This window comes from Neofelis nebulosa, chromosome 2 (assembly GCF_028018385.1).
Source record: "Neofelis nebulosa isolate mNeoNeb1 chromosome 2, mNeoNeb1.pri, whole genome shotgun sequence".
In the NCBI taxonomy this organism is placed as follows: Eukaryota; Metazoa; Chordata; class Mammalia; order Carnivora; family Felidae; genus Neofelis; species Neofelis nebulosa.
Genome location: NC_080783.1, coordinates 52,813,540 through 52,832,335, shown reverse-complemented (window position 1 = coordinate 52,832,335; position 18,796 = coordinate 52,813,540).

The following is an 18,796-nucleotide window of genomic DNA, read 5'->3' as shown; positions in this document are numbered from 1 at the left end:
TATTCTATCCTCTGCCTCTTCAATGCATGCTATGGCTGCCTCCATTTTATTTTGCATCTCATTTATAGTATTTTTTAATTCCTCATGACTATTTTTTAGTCCCTTGATCTCTGTAGCAATAGATTCTCTGCTGTGATTCAAGCCCAGCGATTAATTTTATGACTACTATTCTAAATTCTTGTTCTGTTATATTGCTTAAATCATTTTTGATCAATTCGTTAGCTGTTGCTACTTCCTGGACTTTCTTTTGAGATTTCTTCCATTTCATCATTTTGGGTAGTCCCTGTGATAGCTCCAAACTGCAGGGCACTTCCCCTGTGCTGTCTGGAGAAACTTGTGTTGGTGGGCAGGGCTGTAGTCAGACCCGATGTCTGCCCCCAGGCCATTGCTGGGGCCACAGTCAGACAGGTGTTTATCTTATCTTCCCCTCTCCCTGGGGCAGGACTCACTGTGGAGTGGTGTGGCCCCTGACTGGGCTGCTTGCACACTGCCAGGCTTGGGGTGCTGCTTCCACGGGATCTGGCCAAGGGCCTATCAGATGGGGTGGATCCAGAAGGTGCACAGGGGTGGGAGGGGCAGGCTTAGCTCACTTTGCCATCCTCGGTGGTCCCCTGTGGGAGGGGCCCTGCAGCACCATGGGAGGCAGGCCCATGGGAGGGATCCACAGGAGCACAGCCTTAGGCATTTGCATGGTGCAAGCAAGTTCCATTTGGAGTTTTGGCTGGGGGATGTGAGAAGGACAAGGTGCTTGCCAGTGCCTTTGTTCCCCCGCCAAGCTCTGTCCTTCTGGGACTCAACAACTCTCCCTTCTGAGGTCCTCTTGCCCCCCCCCCCACCAGAGCAGAGCTGTTCACTTTTAACATTCCAGATGTTAAGTCTTGCTGGCTGTCAGAACTCACACAGTCCAGCCCCTCCACTTTTGCAAGCCAGACTCGGGGTCTCTGCCTTGCAGGGCCAGCTGCTCCTCTACTGCCCTGGCTCCCTCCCACCAGTCTGTGTAGCATGCACCGCCTCTCCGCCCTTCCTACCCTCTTCCATGGGCCTCTTGTCTATACTTGGCTCGGGAGAGTCTGTTCTGCTAGTCTTCTGGTGGTTTTCTGGGTTATTTAGGCCGATGTGGGTAGAATCTAAGCAATCAGCAGGATGAAGTGAGCCCAGTGTCCTCCTATGCCACCATCTTCCCTGTCTCTGCATATGGTGAATTTAATTGATTGATTTTTAGTTGTTGAACCAGTCTTGGATTTTTGAGATAATGCTTGACTTGGTCATAATATATTATCCTTTTTATATATTGGTGGATTAGATTTGCTTTTGTTTTTACAGGTTTTTTTTTGCTTATACTTATGAAATATATTGACCTATGGCTTACTTCTTTTGTACTATCTTTTTCAGTTTTGACTTCAGAAAAATGGTAACTTCATAGAATGAGCATTAATTCTCTGAAAGAATTGTGTAGAATTGGTATAATTTCTTTTTTAAGTTTTTGATAGAATTTGTCAGTGAATCTATTTAAACCAGAGTTTTCTTTGTGGAGAAAATTTTAAACTATAATTTCGGTTCCTTTACTATATATACGGTTTTTCAGGTTAGCATTTCTTCTTTAGTGATGATTCACTGTTTGTGTCCTCAAAGGGATTTATTAATTTATTAATTAATTAGATTTTAAAATTTACTTACATGAAATTTTCATTATCCATATAATCCCATTAATAGCCTGGAATCTGCAGAGATGCTTCCTTTCTTATTCCTAGTATTGGTAATTTGCGTCTTTTCTGTTTTTCCCCTGACATTTTGGCTGGAGGCTTATCAGTTTGATAGGTCTTGTCAAAGAATTATCTTTTGGGTACCTTAAATGCATGCTTAAGGTGTTGGAGAGAGAAAAGAATAAGCTTGCTGCAAATTTGCATAATTTCATGCTTAGGATATGAATGATCTATGAGGGGAATGCCCCAAAAGAGAAGCTTCTGTTCACATTTTATCTGTCTGGAGTCAGTGATTTTAGCTTTCAAATTTAATATGGAGGGAAAATACATCACTTATAATCAAAAGGCAAAGAGAAATCTATCTTCTTTAAAAAATACAGCATTATAGTATGATTTCCTTGAGAAGATAATTTGTTGAAAACAACAACAATGAAACAAACCACCAAAGGCCTCTGTAAATCTAACTGCAAATAATAGCTCCAAGAGGGAAAGGTTGATTGTATTATTTTAGAACTCCTCAGAATTAAAAATGTTTCTAGTGTTTAGGGAATCATTGTCTCTTGATAACTGTCTATTCTCTAAAAATATTATCATACAAAATACTTGCCATACTGTAGATTAGGGAACATAAGCATAATTTAATATAGGAGAGTTTAAAATTGGACTGTAACAATAGAAGGAATAGTGCACTCATACTTGTAAAACACATGCAAATTAATTATTTTAAAAGGGGGATGAATAGAATCCCTTTTCTCTTAGGATAGCATAGAATCTGTAGCATCTTCTTGGCTCAATCCAAAACTGAAGGAGATATTTTTTCTGACTCTTGTCCAGAAGGTTGGGAAAGATACCACACTGACAAGGGGTTGGGGTAGAAAATGGCATCCAGAATCATTTATACTCTCCATATGTAATAATGTAGCTACTTCTCTTTCCACATGAACTCCTATTACATTAAAAATAAATAGCTCCTTTGCTTTATGGCCCTGAAGGTGCCATTCTGGAAGAGAACCACAAGCTAAGTACAGGGAGTCAGTTCAGACAATTCAGTTTTCTAGTAGGACAGTCATAGTTCTAACATTTGGACCAACTGACTGTGGCACAGCCTCTAAAGGAGATGCAGAATATGAGTTTGAGGCCAGGGAGGCCCGTAGAAGAAACTAGCAAATAGATAAGTATTTCCATAAGCATCTCCCTATTTATTAGTGCCACTGTCCCTTTCCTAATTTTGGTCTAGGGTTCTTTCCTTTGAGTTTGGATGAGTCTGAGCCTAAGAGGGAAGTGATGCTTCCTGACTTCCAAGTCTTGGTCACACACGCAAAAAACCAATACAGTTTGCCCTTGGCCCTTTCTCTTGGGATATATAAAAACTAGCTACCCTGAGGCCACCATCCCAGAGAGATCATTTGGAGAGATGATATAGACATAGAGAGAGATGCCCGAGGAGACCAAGCTGTTCCTGTCCCCAACTTCCAAGATTCCTCTTACTGTCAATCACCAGATAAGTGAGAAAATGAGCCTTCAGATGCTTATAGTCCCCAGACTTCAAGTCTGCTGAGAGAGGCCCAGACATAGTGAAACAGAGGCAAGTGGCCCCTACTCTCCCTCATCCGAAATCTTAACCCGCAAAATCCGTAAGCATAATAAATGGCTATTTTATGCCACTACAGTTTTGGGTAACTTGTTACACAGCAGTAGACAACTAATACAGATAAGCATCTGACCTGAGGACCGCCAAATTATAGAATGAGTATGTGGTTTACTCCCAGAATTTTATTTGGTAGGGACAATTTAATTTCCTCTAAAATTTGAACTTGAGATAGATAAAGTAGGTTGACAGTAAGAACAGGAGTATAAAGACACACAGAGAAAAGTCAGTGGCAGAAGCTGTGAAACATCACCTAACAAGCAAGAGTGTGAGTACTATCCAGAGTGGAGGATAAGGTGGTTAGTGAGTAATGACAAAAAGAGAAACATCAAATAACTATAGCAAGAAAAGTAAAAGAGAGAGTTTGGAGCTAGACTTCCATGTTCAAATCTTGGCTCTGTGTACTCGGGAAGTCACTTAAATTTTCTATGCTTTAATTTCCTTCTCTATGTACCATCAAAGTAAGGCAGTTAGAATAATGGCTATGACCTAATCTATGTTCAGTAATACTATTGATACTGATGCAACTCTTTTGGTAGGGGTGCAAATAGTTAACCAAGTAGAAAGAGCTACTCTGGAAAAACGATGTACTTCTAGTTCCTTAGCGTGTTTAGGGACTATGTAGACTGAGCTCCTGTGACTTGTGGGATTCAATGAGGCCCAGCAGGATGTCCGAGATTCTCCCCTTTTTTATTTTAACATATACTTGAGAGCACTTATATAAAAGAGTTGTTCTTTGTAACCAGAGAAGTTACCATTGATAGCAAGGCTCTCAGTGTATTTGGAGTAAAGTGTACTTGTGTGTATCTGTTGGATAGACCAAGAGGTAGCTCTCCATATTTACATGATTGCCTCCCTTTTCTTTCTTGCAAAGTTCTGTGAATTTGCAATTACTTACAATTTTTAAAATATGTTGTTTAATATCTTTCTGACCACTGAACTCTAAGCTCTGTAAGGGCAGTGGCTGCATTTTTATCACTGCTGCATTGCCAGAAGCCTGCTATAGGGAAGGGTTCCCTGACAGGCTTGAAGTCTATCCTGAAGAGTTGGAATGCCTGGGACCTTCCATTCAGTGAGTCTCACAGTAAATTACCAGGAATATGGAGGAGTGTTTGATGTTGGTTATCTGATCTGGTGAGCAAGCAGGCATAGAGCCAGCTTCTCTAAAGCAGTCCACGGGTGGGGTTATATAAGAAATTTAGAATAGCAAAAGTGAGCATTTTTAAGGCTCTGACAGGCTCATCACCCTAATTAGGTGGTATTTATGCATCATCTGGGGGCTCTGAAGATTGTTGCTCCACTGGGACTCTCACTATGCCTCTAACTCTGGAGAGCTGTTCATTCACAGATGATTTCTTGCATTGTTCTCCTGTACTTTTTGCTTTTGGCATCTTTACTTCAGTCACTGTCTACCTTGTAACAACCTTGTACTAGGATAGATATGGACATAGAAAAATCTTCAGTACGTATTTGTGAACTGCCCAACTGCCAAGGATGGTTCTCTAGAGTGAAACCACACAGTGCGATAGAGATTGCAGCTGAGGTTGGATAGACTCCCCTTTCTTTAGTTTTTTCCTTGTCCATTTTCATATGGTTGCAAACTTCCTACATTGAAGAAAGTGTCTTCTGGATTTTCCCAAGTGATCTGCTTCCTTTGGGAGAATAATACCCCATATACCCGCTAAGAAAACTGCCAAACATCTACAAAGGAAACACCAGAATTAGCATGTAACCAAGAAATTCACTCTTGGAGATTAGCTACAGTGCTCTGTGTTGGCTCCCAGGCTTGTCAGTGGGCAGCAGAGTCATTATCTGGCTTAGGTCTTACTCATGAATGGAAGAAGGGAACAATTATACTCTCTAGCATGTTATCACAATCTGTGTATTTTGTTGTGTCAAAAAGGAACCATTGCAGCATGAATCAAATGAACACCTGATCTTTATTACGGGAAAGCCCCTAAGCAGAATCCTGGTTCCTCTTGTCAGGAGAAGCAGCCATAGAGAAGGAAGAGCGGCTTGTGCTGTGACCTTGGCCAAGTCCATTAGCTTCTCTGTGCTTCAGTTTTGGTTGAGTAGGTGAGTTTATTTGATGCCTTATTTTTAGACAGTTTTTAAAATTATTTATTTATTTAAGAGAGAGAAAGAGTGTGCATGTATGCATGTATGACCAGGGGAGGGGCAGAGAGAGAGAGAGAGAAAAGGAGAGAATCTTAAGCAGGCTTCACATTGTCAGCATGTCCAAGAACCCTGAGATTTTGACTTTAACATAAATCAAAAGTCAGGTGTTTAACTGTCTGAACACCCGGGCACCCCTTTAGACACTTTTAATAAAAACTTTCAAGCACACAGAAAAGTAGAAGAAATGGTACAATGGACATTCATATATACAGCATCTGGGTTCAACAGTTGCTAATATGTTGCACGATTTGCTTCATCCATGCATGTATACCTATTTATGATTTTGTCGAGTCATTTTACAATGAATTATAGATGTCAGGACACTTCATCTTTAAGTACTTCAGCTTATTATATTAATAAATTAAAAATATTTTCCTCCATGATCAGAAGCCCACTCAAAGGATGATTTTAGAGTCCTATCTCTGGATGTCTTGGACTTAGTTTTCAACAAAGATATATGAGAGGTCAGACAGAGACAGATGTATCACAAAGCTCTTACCACTACAACTTCTGGCCCTCCCAATTATATAGGCTTCTTTTAAAGTCATTTACTTTAAACTTGTCAAGGAAAACTGTCTTAGCCATAATTGCTTAAGACCATTATAGCATTTCAGTCTGGCTTCTCCTCCCTTGCAGTATCCCCTGCTCCTCACCCCCAAACACACACACACACTCATATCAAAGTGGGATTGGAATGACTGTGAACATATTTAGGATTGTGCTTAAAACATTGTACTTAGTTTGCTCACAATGACTACTGTGCAATGTGAAGTTATTGCTAGCTCTCCAGGGATATGCATGACTTCTAGGAACACTCTTACTATCCACGGGCGGAAGTCTTAAAACAACATGAACTACAGTGCCTGGTGCAGGAAGTACTTGGGGATTGAAGGAAACAATGGGTCAACATCAGTGGAGCCACAGCTAATCTGGGAAAAGCCATCCAATCAGAATATGAGCAAATTGGGAAACTGAGGACATGATTCTCATGCATGCCTAATCAAAAAGCAAGTTCTCCTCTATCAGGAATATACTGGTCAATGTGGCATATATTAACTATATGTGCAGTATATACACTATGTGGAGGAATTGCACAAAATAGAATTTGTCAGAAACTCTAGTGCTGTACTATACAGTGAATACCTCTGAGTGCAAATTGCATGTTTTGTGTATCTAAATGTAGCACATTATGTTTTAGAGAATCTTGCTCATCTTTACCTAAGGAAGTCTGGCAGGTTCAGATGAAATAGCATGCAACATAGTTACTGGTACTGTAAAATGACAAATATATATGTGAAGTAAATACGGTGAAATGTTAATAATTGTCCAGTTGATGGGTATATGGATGAGGATTGTGCTGTTGTTCTATATTTGAAAGTTTATAATGAAAATAATCACCCTATAAAATCAACTTAGTTTACAGGAAAGGAAATTGACATATATCTATCAGTAAGTCAATATATATGATAGAAGAATTTATTACACAAGTATAGTGCTCAGTACTGTGGAGCAGCAAATGGTTTGACCTACTATGTATGACTTAATATCAATTTAATTTCGTATATTTTTCATAACTGATAATCAGATCAACATTCAAATATAACTGGTATGAAGTATGGTGGAAGTCAAAAAAAAAATGATAGGAGGCTGGCAGAGGCATTGAAATGTCAAATACCCCCTTAGCATATTACAATAGAATTTAAAACCTCCAATGTTAAAATCATTAAAGTATTTTCTAATCAATAAAAGATAACTTTCCAATCATGCAAAAGCAAGACTAAATATATTCCTATTCTCTATTTGACATTGCAAATTATCATCGTATGGAGAGGCAATCAAATAGCACCCATCCAAGGGATGCCTGGGTGGCTCAGTCAGTTAAGGTTGATTTTGGCTTGTGTTGTGATCTCACAATTGTGAGTCTGAGCTTCAGTCTGGGTGTGGAGTCTGCTTAAGATTCTCCCTCTCCTTCTGGGCCTAACCCGCCCAGCAAGCATGCTCTTTCTCTCTCTCTCTCTCTTAAAAAAATACACAGTCAACAAATTTAGGACAGTTTTCTAAATTTTATTTGTACCACTTATTAGCTTTTGAATTTTGTAATTTGTTCTGACTTTTTTCTCATTTAAAATAATATACATTCCTAGTAGTGCTATTGCTGGATCATAGAAGATGTGGTTTATATATACAATGGAATACTACATGGCAATGAGAAAGGATGAAATCTGGCCATTTGTAGCAACATGGATGGAACTGGAGAGTGTTATGCTAAGTGAAATAAGGCAGGCAGAGAAAGACAGATACCATATGTTTTCACTTATATGTGGATCCTGAGAAACTTAACAGAAGACCATGGGGGAGGGGAAGGGGAAAAAAAAGTTACAGAGAGGGAAAGAGGCAAACCATAAAGGACTCTTAAATACTGAGAACAATCTGAGGGTTGATGGGGGGCGGGGTGGGGGAGAGGGAAAAGTGGGTGATGGGCATTGAGGAAGGCACCCGTTGGGATGAGCACTGGGTGTTGTATGGAAACCAATTTGGCAATAAATTATATAAAAAAAATAAAAATAAAAAAATAAAAAGACCTTTGTACTCACAGCCTTTCATAAATTGCATATTAATATTAATGGACTGCAATGTTGATTTACAAATGGCTAGGCACTGGCATGTTTTATATAGTTGTTCATATAACATTCTCATTTTCAATGAAGAATGCCTCTTGTCTAAAAAAAATACACTTTTGTAGAGGGTTTTGAATTTATAACTTAGTAGTCCTAAAGGGGGCTGCAAAATTCTACATGCCCCAGGTCTCAGGATTGGTCTCTAGTCATCACTCTGAATTTTACACATTGTTTAAATGTAAAAATCATGTTTGTTTTTTTTTCCCCCAGCCTAACTTTTTCATGTAGCAAACTATAATGTTTAGCTAATGGAATATTCGGAGGCGCCTGAGTGACTCATTTGGTTAAGCCAGTGACTTGATTTTGGCTCAGGTCATGACCTCACAGTTTGTGAGATCCAGCCCTGCATCTGGCTCTGTTCTGACAGCATGGAGTCTGCTTGGGATTCTCTTTCTCCCTCTCTCTACCACCCCTGGACTTGTGCTCTCTTTCCCATTCTCTCTCTCTCTCTCTCTCTCTCTTTCTTTCAAAATAAATAAACATTTAAAAAAGTTAATGGAATATTCAAAATTCAAACATTTAAAATGTTAATGAATTGAACTTCAAAAATATGGCAACTTGTCCCAAGTCAGGGAAGTATGTCGTGACAACACAATGGTCAGGATTCAGGGTTCCCGACTCTTGGCTCTGTTCTTCTCATCGTGCTGTGTCATTTCTCTTAAAGACACATGTTATGAAATATGATGCTCAAAATATGGCATTTATGAGATAATTCTGTAAAGTTTGCTCTATTGATTTACTCAACCACTAACATATGCATCAAATATTCAATACGCACTGGGGATTCACAGGTGGCCCCTTACCTTAAGCAGGTGAGCTTAAGAAAGCTCATAGGAGCATAATTCTAGACTAGTACAGAGAAATGTTGCAGATCGACAGTAATTGTATCCATTTGAAATCGAACAGGAAAGAAAAGTCTTCTGATTCACATTTTGTGTGCCCCCACATATTCCTTGAAGAGAGAGAGGAGCACTGGTCTTTGCTCCATCAGCTACTATAGAAACTCTCTTGTCAGGCTTATTGCACACCCCTACTCCCCATTCCTACTCAAACTCAAAGGAAGGAAGAATGTTAGGAACTTCTTTACTTCTGAATCTTCCTCTGTATCAGGGTTCTTCAGAGAAATAGAACCAATAGGAGCTAGCTAGTTAGCTAGCTATCTACCTATCTTATAAAGAATTGACTAATGCAATTATGGAGGCTGAGAAGTCCCAAGATCTGACCAGGAGTGCCAACGGTGCAAACTCCAGTCCAAGTCCAAAGGTTTGTCCCAAGTTGAAGACCATCAGGTGGAGAGAGTGAATTCTCCCTTACTTAGCTGTTTGTTCTATTCAGGTCTTCAAATTAGATGAGGCCCACGCACACTGGGAAGGACACTCTACTCAATCTACAGATTCAAATATTTATCTTTAAAAGTTAGAAATACCCTCACAGACACACGCAGAAATAATGTTTAACCAAATATCTACGTACCTTGGAATGCAATAAAGTTGATGCATAATATTAACCATGATATTCACCTTCCTCCTATCCCCCTCTGTCTCCTTCTTCATCACTAGTTTGGATCAGGGTTCCCCAGAAGAAGACCTTCAGATTAGAATTTGTAGAAAAGTGGTTTACTGAGAAATCCCCCCAAGAAAAAATGGAAGTGGAGCAGACGGTAGGACTGGAGAGGAGGCCAAGTAAGGTTGCAATATTAAGCCAAATTCCAGGAAGGTTAACTTTGACTCAGTTCCATTAACAAACTCAGGAGGCATGTGGGCCACGCCTCAAATTGCCATGGCCCAGGTCTTAGGAACTGGTGTATTAATACCCACACAAGATCAGCCAGTGGCCACAGGCAGTACCTGGATGACATAAATCTCCAGGTTCTTTCTGTTCTTTGTCTAGGTAGGGAAAGTAGGCTCTGGAAGGCTGAGGGTAGCCTACCCTTCTGATGAAGTGTCACAGCTGTGGCTTTTGGAAGGTAAAACACTAGATCCAGGAAAATATAAAGGGAACTGAGGGAATTTGGCAGACCACAGACATGAGCCACAATTTCTATTGACCTCATAGCAATGATCACAGTAATATCAATGTCATCAAAGACTCCTATGTGGGATACTGGACTACGTGCTTTCCAGACATAATAGTATTCAATCCTCACATCAAATGTATGGTACTTATTATAATGTCCATTCCACAGGTGGGAAGACTAAGGTTCAGAGTGAGTTAGTGCCTGAAGGAAAAACACAGCCTGGACACAATTCTCCCTTCTTTCAGATGCTATCTGTCCTTTGTTCTTTGTCCTTGCCCACCACCCTGAATTACCTGGTGAAAACGTTATTACTTGCCATGTAAGAAAATTAATAGAATGCCAACATTTCCATTTGTGGTAGAGAAAACCTGTCTCATTATTTATGGTTATACTATCATATATCTTGTTAACTTCCCAGGACATAATCTGCATTAATTCAGAGCAAAACTTCCCAGTTCTGATAAAGAGTAATGTAGGTCTAAGCTGGAAGACAAAAATATCTGCGATTTCCCTGAAAGTTTATTTTTTAAAGCTACTTAAAAGATGCAATACTTGGCTGATGGAATTTTTTTACACCCATGTTTACACTCTGGGTTTCAGAAATTTACTGAGTATAAAAGAAGTCTTTAGACTACAGAGTGTAGTGTTATTTTTCAGTGACAAGACATAGCATTTTCCAAATTAAGCCATTCACTACCAAATGTAAAGAACAAGTTGTGAAAAAAATTGCGTGTGTAAGCTATAAATGCTGGGAACTTCCTGCAGTGGTGACTCATATAACCACCTCCTGAAGGCTCTCAAAGGGACAGCTGTGTGTTTTTTAAATGAAAATAAATAGGTTTGTATACTCCATTACTTACTACAGAGTTAGCAATTACTTTGAGTTTTTCATTAAATATGCATATAAGTGAAGATATAATTAGGCAGATTTAGAAAGCTTTATGTTTTTTGTAGTTACTATTTTGCAAAAGGAATTTTAGGGAAACAGTTTATTCCTCTTAAGTGTTCATTTTGAAAGTGACTTACCAAGGGATATAGTTCAACCAAATTACAGCACTGCTTTAAATATTTTTATTTTTTATTTTTTGCAGGAGAGGCAGAGAGAGATCTTAAGAGGCTCCATACTCTGCACAAAGCCTGATGCAGGGCTTGATCTCATGACTGTGAAATCATGAGCTGAGCTGATCAAGAGTCGAATGCTTAACTTACTGAGCCACCCCTGTGCCCTCGGCATTGTTTTAGAATGGATTTCAGGTTGTTTTTCTTCATGAGTGATTTCCTCACTCACCATACAATTAACATTTTCAGTTACTGGAATTTCTCAAAGATTTAAATAATTGAAAAAGTTATTTTAAGAGACATCTCCCAAATTAGAGCTTTTCAGTTATATGTGTAGAGAGAAACTACAATTTTGATAAGTTTGCACAATACTGAATATGTTAAAAAGTTACTCTGAGAGTTCTTTCTTATTAATTTTCACCTTGTATTTTAGCACATATCTGGCTTATTTTATTGTGGCGTCTAGCATTACTTTACATACAGCACTGCACTTCAAGAATGCTTTAGCATGTGTGGGTATATTTAAAATTACCATATAATGGTGTGGAGAGAAATTCTTGCAGTAATTGGAGAAAAATATCTTGAAGCACCCAAATTATGTCGCTCCAACTGGCCTGCTTCTAATCACCCCCATTTTGAAAAACAGAGCTAAAAGAGGTTAATATCTTTGTTTTGTGAAAATGTTTCTTTTTTTATTAAAAAAGAAATTAGTACTTAAAAATCTCAATGCAGACTAGTAGAAGAAGAGCAAACCATTTCAATACAAGTCCTTTAATTTTCTGGTGTATTTATTCCTGTTTTTCCCCCAGACACTGGTGGGTGATGGTTACTATTTTCACATGGCAGTGTCATATGCATGTGACTTCTGACTGCAGGAACCCCTACACACACACACACACACACACACACACACGCGCACGCACGCACACACGCACCCACGTGACCTGCAGAATTCTTTCTATCTAGTGTTCCTGTCCTAGGGAATCTCTCCTTCCACCCCACCCTCCCTCCCCATCCTCCCCTCCCAGTCACCTAGAAGAATGTCTTCTGGGAGTGAAGGAAATGGCTTAAGAATTTCTAGACAACGGGTGTCTGGGTGGCAGTGGGTTAAGCGTCTGATTCTTGAATTGGGGTCAGGTCATGATCTCACAGTTTGTGGGATTGAGCCCCATGTCAGGCTCTGCACTGACAGTGCAGAACCTGCTTGGGATTCTGTCTCTCCTCTCTCTGCCTCTTTCTCAGTCTATCTTTTTCAAAAATAAATAAATAAATAAACTTTTAAAAAAATCCCTAGGTGTGCTTGGGTGGCTCAGTCAGTTAAACATCTGACTCTTGATTTCTGCTCAGGTCATGATCTCACGATTCGTGAGTTTGAGCCCCAAGTCAGGCTCTGTGCTGGCAGCATGGAGCCTGCTTGGGATTCTTTCTCTCTCTCCCTCTCTCTTTCTGCCCCTCCCCTACTAGCACACACTCTCTTTCTCTCAAAATAAATAAACATTTTTAAAAATTAAAAAGAAAAAAAGAATCTCTAGACAAGAAATTTAAAAGCCTGTTTACCAGGGGTGCCTTGGTGGCTCAGTCAGTTGAACGTCCCACTTCAGCTCGGGTCATGATCTTGAACCGTGATCTGTGAGTTAGGACCCCGTGTCGGGCTCTGTGCTGACAGATCAGAACCTGGAGCCTGTTTCAGATTCTGTGTCTCCCTCTCTCTCTGCCCCTCCCCTGCTCATGCTCTGTCTCTCTGTCTCTGAAAAATGAATACACGTTAAAAAAAATTTTTTTTAAGCCTGTTTACCAGCTAGAAATCTGAGGGTATAAGAAACAGAACACATAGGTGGAAAAAAATCCATTAAATTACTTAAGATATACTGCAATCACCTGTCTACACTCACACCATTTTGCTATGACGTCTTTACCTTTTGAATACAGTACATCAGAACCAGTCCCTCAACCCATTCTCCCTCTTCCTTACTTTTCTGGGAGTCATTCGAATGATGTTCAGGGAGGTAGAGCTCTGGCTAATTAGCTTCGGATTAGCCTCCAAAGCCATGCAGGAAGCTATGGAGCCTAATCTATACAAATACCATGCATGAGGGAAGACCACAGTGATCAGGAAGTCATAATAATACTGTAATAATAATTTATATCTTCCCTCACCACCTCACTAAAGGGAAGCCAGTTTTAGACAAAGCTATGTGAATCTTTCTTTTTTTTTTTTTTTTTTTTCCTAATTGATAGATTTCCTCACCTTGGTAGTATATCATTTTTACTGAATTTTAAGCACAGTAAACTGATTTTTTAAAGCTTCTTTAAAAAAAGGATCAAGATTTCAAAACATTTGCAGTTGGAAACCTTTAGGTAGAAAACTATCATAACGAGCAAAACGGGTAAAAAGGTGAAACATGTGCAAAACAGATGTTACTCTCAATTTCATGCCAGAACAAATTAAAAATCAGAGCCTCATGTTGTGATTTAGATGATGGACAATATATACAGATGTGTGTAGGCTCAAAAACATTCTCCATGCAAACTGGACTTTTTTTTAAATTGTGGGAAACTACTTTCCAAATGTAACAGGGTTTAGTTATTAAAACTGAAATCTCTTCCTTGTTTCAAGATTGTCTCCAGGGTCCAAACCTTGATATTCGATCAGCACCATATGGGAATGAAAATAACGTTGAGGCCTATGCAACAAATAGAAAAATAGGATTAGGAAATTTGAAAACATTTTCATAAAGAATAAAATATCCATTACTATTTGGTAATTTTAAATGTATGAAAATACATGCACGGGCATCAATTAAGTGCGAAAGATTTTGTTAGAACACCAGGTGGGTGATCAAACCATAACAAAAATATAAGACACAGTTTGGATGGGGGGGAGACAAACTTTAAACCCCAAAACAGTTTCAAAATGATAGTCACTGCCTAGTGTAGATACTCACTAAGTCTTTTAAAAATGTGGCATAAACATCCCCATCCTAAGGGGATTTTCAATGTAACAAGATACATTTGATTAATATCCTAGAGATGTCACGTATTCCTTATAACCATCATCATTAAACAAAAGTAGGATTTAATTTCAGGTGGATAAGTATTTCAGGGGATCTTTAGAGAAGCTCCAGAGGGTCAATGACTCTTCTAAAATTGTATACATGTATATTTACTTGTACTTTTTTTTGAAGGGAGAGTGCATAGCCTTTATACATTCTCATGAGGGTCCAAATAGTAAGAAACTGTGGGAGAAACCAGAGCTCCACTAATAGTAGGAGACAAGGGTTTATCTCGTATGAAAAATGAACTGTAAAACCCAAAAAAGCTTTGCAAATAGCCGAAGTGTAGAACAAAGAAAGTGCTGTATTTATGCTTTCAAACAAGTACACTACAACAACACCAGTAACAGATTTTCCATTTGGATGGATATTCTAGAAGTCCAAGCTATTTGTCATCAGACACCGTCTCTTTACAATCTGAACAATTTAAAGAGCCATGGGAACTAATCATAGGTTACAGTATATTGTACATTACTGGCAATTGCTCAAGAAAGAGCTGGGAAGAGAAAGGAAATGAAGAATAAATATAGACTTGACCTTATGATCAAGGGACACTGACTGACACAGATAAAAAGAAGGGATGAGGTCAAGTACCAGGTTGTGGGTTGCAAAGCACCTAATTCAATCAGATTTAATTCACTTTAGCAATATTAATTATTAACATTGATTATTAACCAGGAACCACAGGTTCCTGGTGGGAAAATATGGGAACTTGAAGCTTGGCCATCTTATAATTTTTCTTGTTTCGGCACAAGAATACCTTGTCAAATAATAGAGACATTAAGATTTGGGTATTGTTTGTTTCTCACTGATAAGAGGATGTTAACAAGCAATCACCACAGTATGGTGGATTTGCGTTATGTCAATTTAGTGAAGCTGGAAATAAGTTTTCCAGAATTTTCCTGCCTACCTACTTGCACGTCAATGTGAGATGCAAGAGGCACTGTGTGTGAAATTTCGTAGGTGGAAGAGAAGCCAAAAGCGTGTTCTTCTATGCTTGGAAGGCCTGTTCAGGGCACCCGAACGGCGCTCAGCCAGCAGCTCACAGACGTTGCTGTTCAGGCGTTGACTCACCTTGTTGGTGTGGGCCGCGGTGGGCCTGAAGCTTCTCTAGCTCCTGCCAGAACTTCAGCTGCTCTGACTCCCCGGCCAGGTGCGGGCTGAGCTCTGTGATAAGGAGTATGAGTTTCTCCTGAAGGACACCCACACCATCCTCGTGGGAGGCTGTGAGAAATTGACTTTAGTTCTAGTTTATCCTTGCACACTTTGCTTCTTTATTGCTTGCCCGCCTGACTTCAGGCCCAACACCAGATGCAGAAGCAACAGTGTTCAAAAATTGTTTAACCAGCTCCCACAATTGTGTAAGGTCAAAACCCCATTATAAATCCCTTTTCTAAGTCCATTATAAATCCCTTTTCTAAGTCATTCGTAATGGTTCTGCTTTTCTAATTGACGTGGTATACCCACATGTACCCATATAACCTGAGGGATACACACACAAAAAAGGGATTTAAATTGGGGGTAAATTGTTAAAGTCAGAAGTCATATTTTTATGCTTTTTCCTTTTAAAAAAATTTTTTTAATGTTTAATTTTGAGAGAGAGAGCGAACACGAATGGGGGCAGGGAGCAGAGAGAGCTTGAGGATCTGAAGCAGGCTCCATGCTGACAGCAGAGAGTCTGATGTGGGGCTCGAACCCATGAACCATGAGATCATGGCCTGTGCCGAAATCAAGAGCCAGACACTTAACCCTCTGAGCCACCTAGGCACCTCTAGAGACTGTTTTATACCTTGCAGGTCTCCTTATCTGCTTTTGCAAATGTTAGTGGGCATTAACTAGATAGCACATTGCTCCAGTAAAAGAAGGTTTAGGGAGAGAGTCATGAATAAGTTCAGAGTCATTGGGTCTTAGGAAAGGATTTGTTACAAGGAATAAAAAAGCAAATTAGATTGAGTTAGAATTTATTTAGAATGTAGATTTTTTTTTTTTTTAATTTTTTTTTTCAACATTTTTTATTTATTTTTGGGACAGAGAGAGACAGAGCATGAACGGGGGAGGGGCAGAGAGAGAGGGAGACACAGAATCGGAAACAGGCTCCAGGCTCCGAGCCATCAGCCCAGAGCCTGACGCGGGGCTCGAACTCACGGATCGCGAGATCGTGACCTGGCTGAAGTCGGACGCTCAACCGACTGCGCCACCCAGGCGCCCCTAGAATGTAGATTTTAGAACACAACTTAAGTGTAAAAATATGGCACTCTCTATCCCTTACTCCTCTCTCCTTCCTTCCTCTGTAGATAGTTGATTTTTTTTTTAAGTTTATTTATTCTTGAGACAGAGACAGAGCGTGAACAGGGGAAGGGCAGAGACAGAGGGAGACACAGAATCTGAAACAGGCTCCAGGCTCTGAGCTGTCAGCACAGAGCCCAATGCGGGGCTTGAACCCATGAACTGTGAGATCATGACCTAAGCCAAAGTCGGATGCTTAACTGACTGACCCACCCAGGCACACCAACTCTGTTGATACTTTAAAGTGCAAATGGTACCCATTTTTAGATTACATGGCCTTCCAGCTTGAGTGACACTGACCAAATGGCTAGTATCTCTTGACACAGTTATTGAGAGTATTGATTGTTAATAACTCAGCCAATGGATTGACTATGCTAGGGAAGGGTTTCCACTCTTGGTCCAATCATCTGTGAGCAGGAAACAAAGTATAAAAAATGGCTGCTACAGGGCAGTGGGAGGGACTTCTCAAAGATGATATGGGCTGGGCAGATGTCCTAAGATAGTTTCCACTAAATAGTCTTTTTTTCATTATCCAATAGAAAATAATTGGACTCAAATGCTCTTGTTAAGTAGAAAATCAAGTAGCTTCCTTGGTGCTTTCCTACTTCAGGAGTGACAATTGTTTAGATCATATTTTTTTTGAAAGCACTGAGTCTTTTGGCAATAAAAACTATAAAAATATTAGATACGACCATTATATAGCTTTCAATATTTTTTATTGTCTTGAAAGGCCATTTAAAACATTCTTCACTCTAGATAACCATTTGATCTAAAAAATAGAGTTCAGATTACCCATTCTCAAGGTATGATTATAATAAATATATGACCTTAATTGGAAGACTTTTTATGATGTATCTTGTCTCTCTGAGGTTGTGCTTCTTCCTCCCAAATGCTATGAAAATGTTATATTCCCTCAATGTTCATGCAAAGAAAGTATTCCTTTTAACATTGCGCCATAAATAAAATAAATAAGACATTTCTGACAGACATGAAAATTAGTAGAGTGGGATTGAGAAATAATATACATGAAGAACAGAATGCTTCAAGCACAAAGGGCTTTAGGGAACATTTAGAGATCAAGCCATCCAACCCAATGTTTCTAATTTCCAGATTAAGGAATTGAAATTTCGTTAGTGGAGAGTAGGTAGCTTCCTGAAAACTAGTTTGTATGTAATCAGTATTAGGCCTTATAATCTTAAGTACAACCAAAAGAGCAAAATCTTTACTTGAAAAGTACATCACAAAAATCTTTCTCCATAATCTCTCTTTCTTTTCTTTAAGCATTATTGTTCATTGATGTGACTCTACATATAAGGGTATAAAAGAAAAACTGGTTGAACCTTCCCTGTCTGTATGATTAGAAAAAAGTATTTCAACTTTTGTTCACAGTGACTGTTTTTTTTTTACCGTAAGTTGCTGCATAGTGTATTTTTAATCCATGATTCTAAGAATAGTCTTAAGAATACTCATAACATTTATTGACATAATTAACTATATATTTTACTTTTGCAAAATCAGAATTGGAGATTTCTTATGTGGATCCTGAGAAACTTAACAGAAGAGCAAGAGGGAGGGGAAGGAAAAAAAAAGTTAGAGAGGGAGGGAGCCAAATCATAAGAGACTCTTAAAAACTGAGAATAAACTGAGGGTTGAAGGGGAGTGGGAGGGAGGGGGAAAGTAGGTGATGGGCACTGAGGAGGGCACCTGTTGGGATGACCACTGGGTGTTGTATGGAAACCAATTTGACAATAAATTTCATATTAAAAAAATAAAAAAAAAGAATTGGAGATTTCAAGGTTGAAGAGATGATTGAAAGAATAGTACAAGCCTTAATTCCCAATACATATTGGCACTGAATACCAAGGGCAGGAATCATATTTAACTTATTGTACATTTTTAAAATACTAGGGATGCTGGGAAGAACATAGGAAAAGCAGTGAGAGCTTTCAAGTGTTCAGGTAGAAAGACTCATAATTCACCTTTGTGAACTTAGAAGGGCCTGAAATACTATCACTATATGATGATCCCTATCAAAGGGTAACATTAAAAAGTTCTAAAATTCAGAGTAAATGAAACATAAAACCCAATAGTTGTATCGATATGTCAGGGGAAACAGGCAGGAGTCATTTTGACATGGAACCATATGCAATTGTTTGTATGTTGCTTTTTCTCCC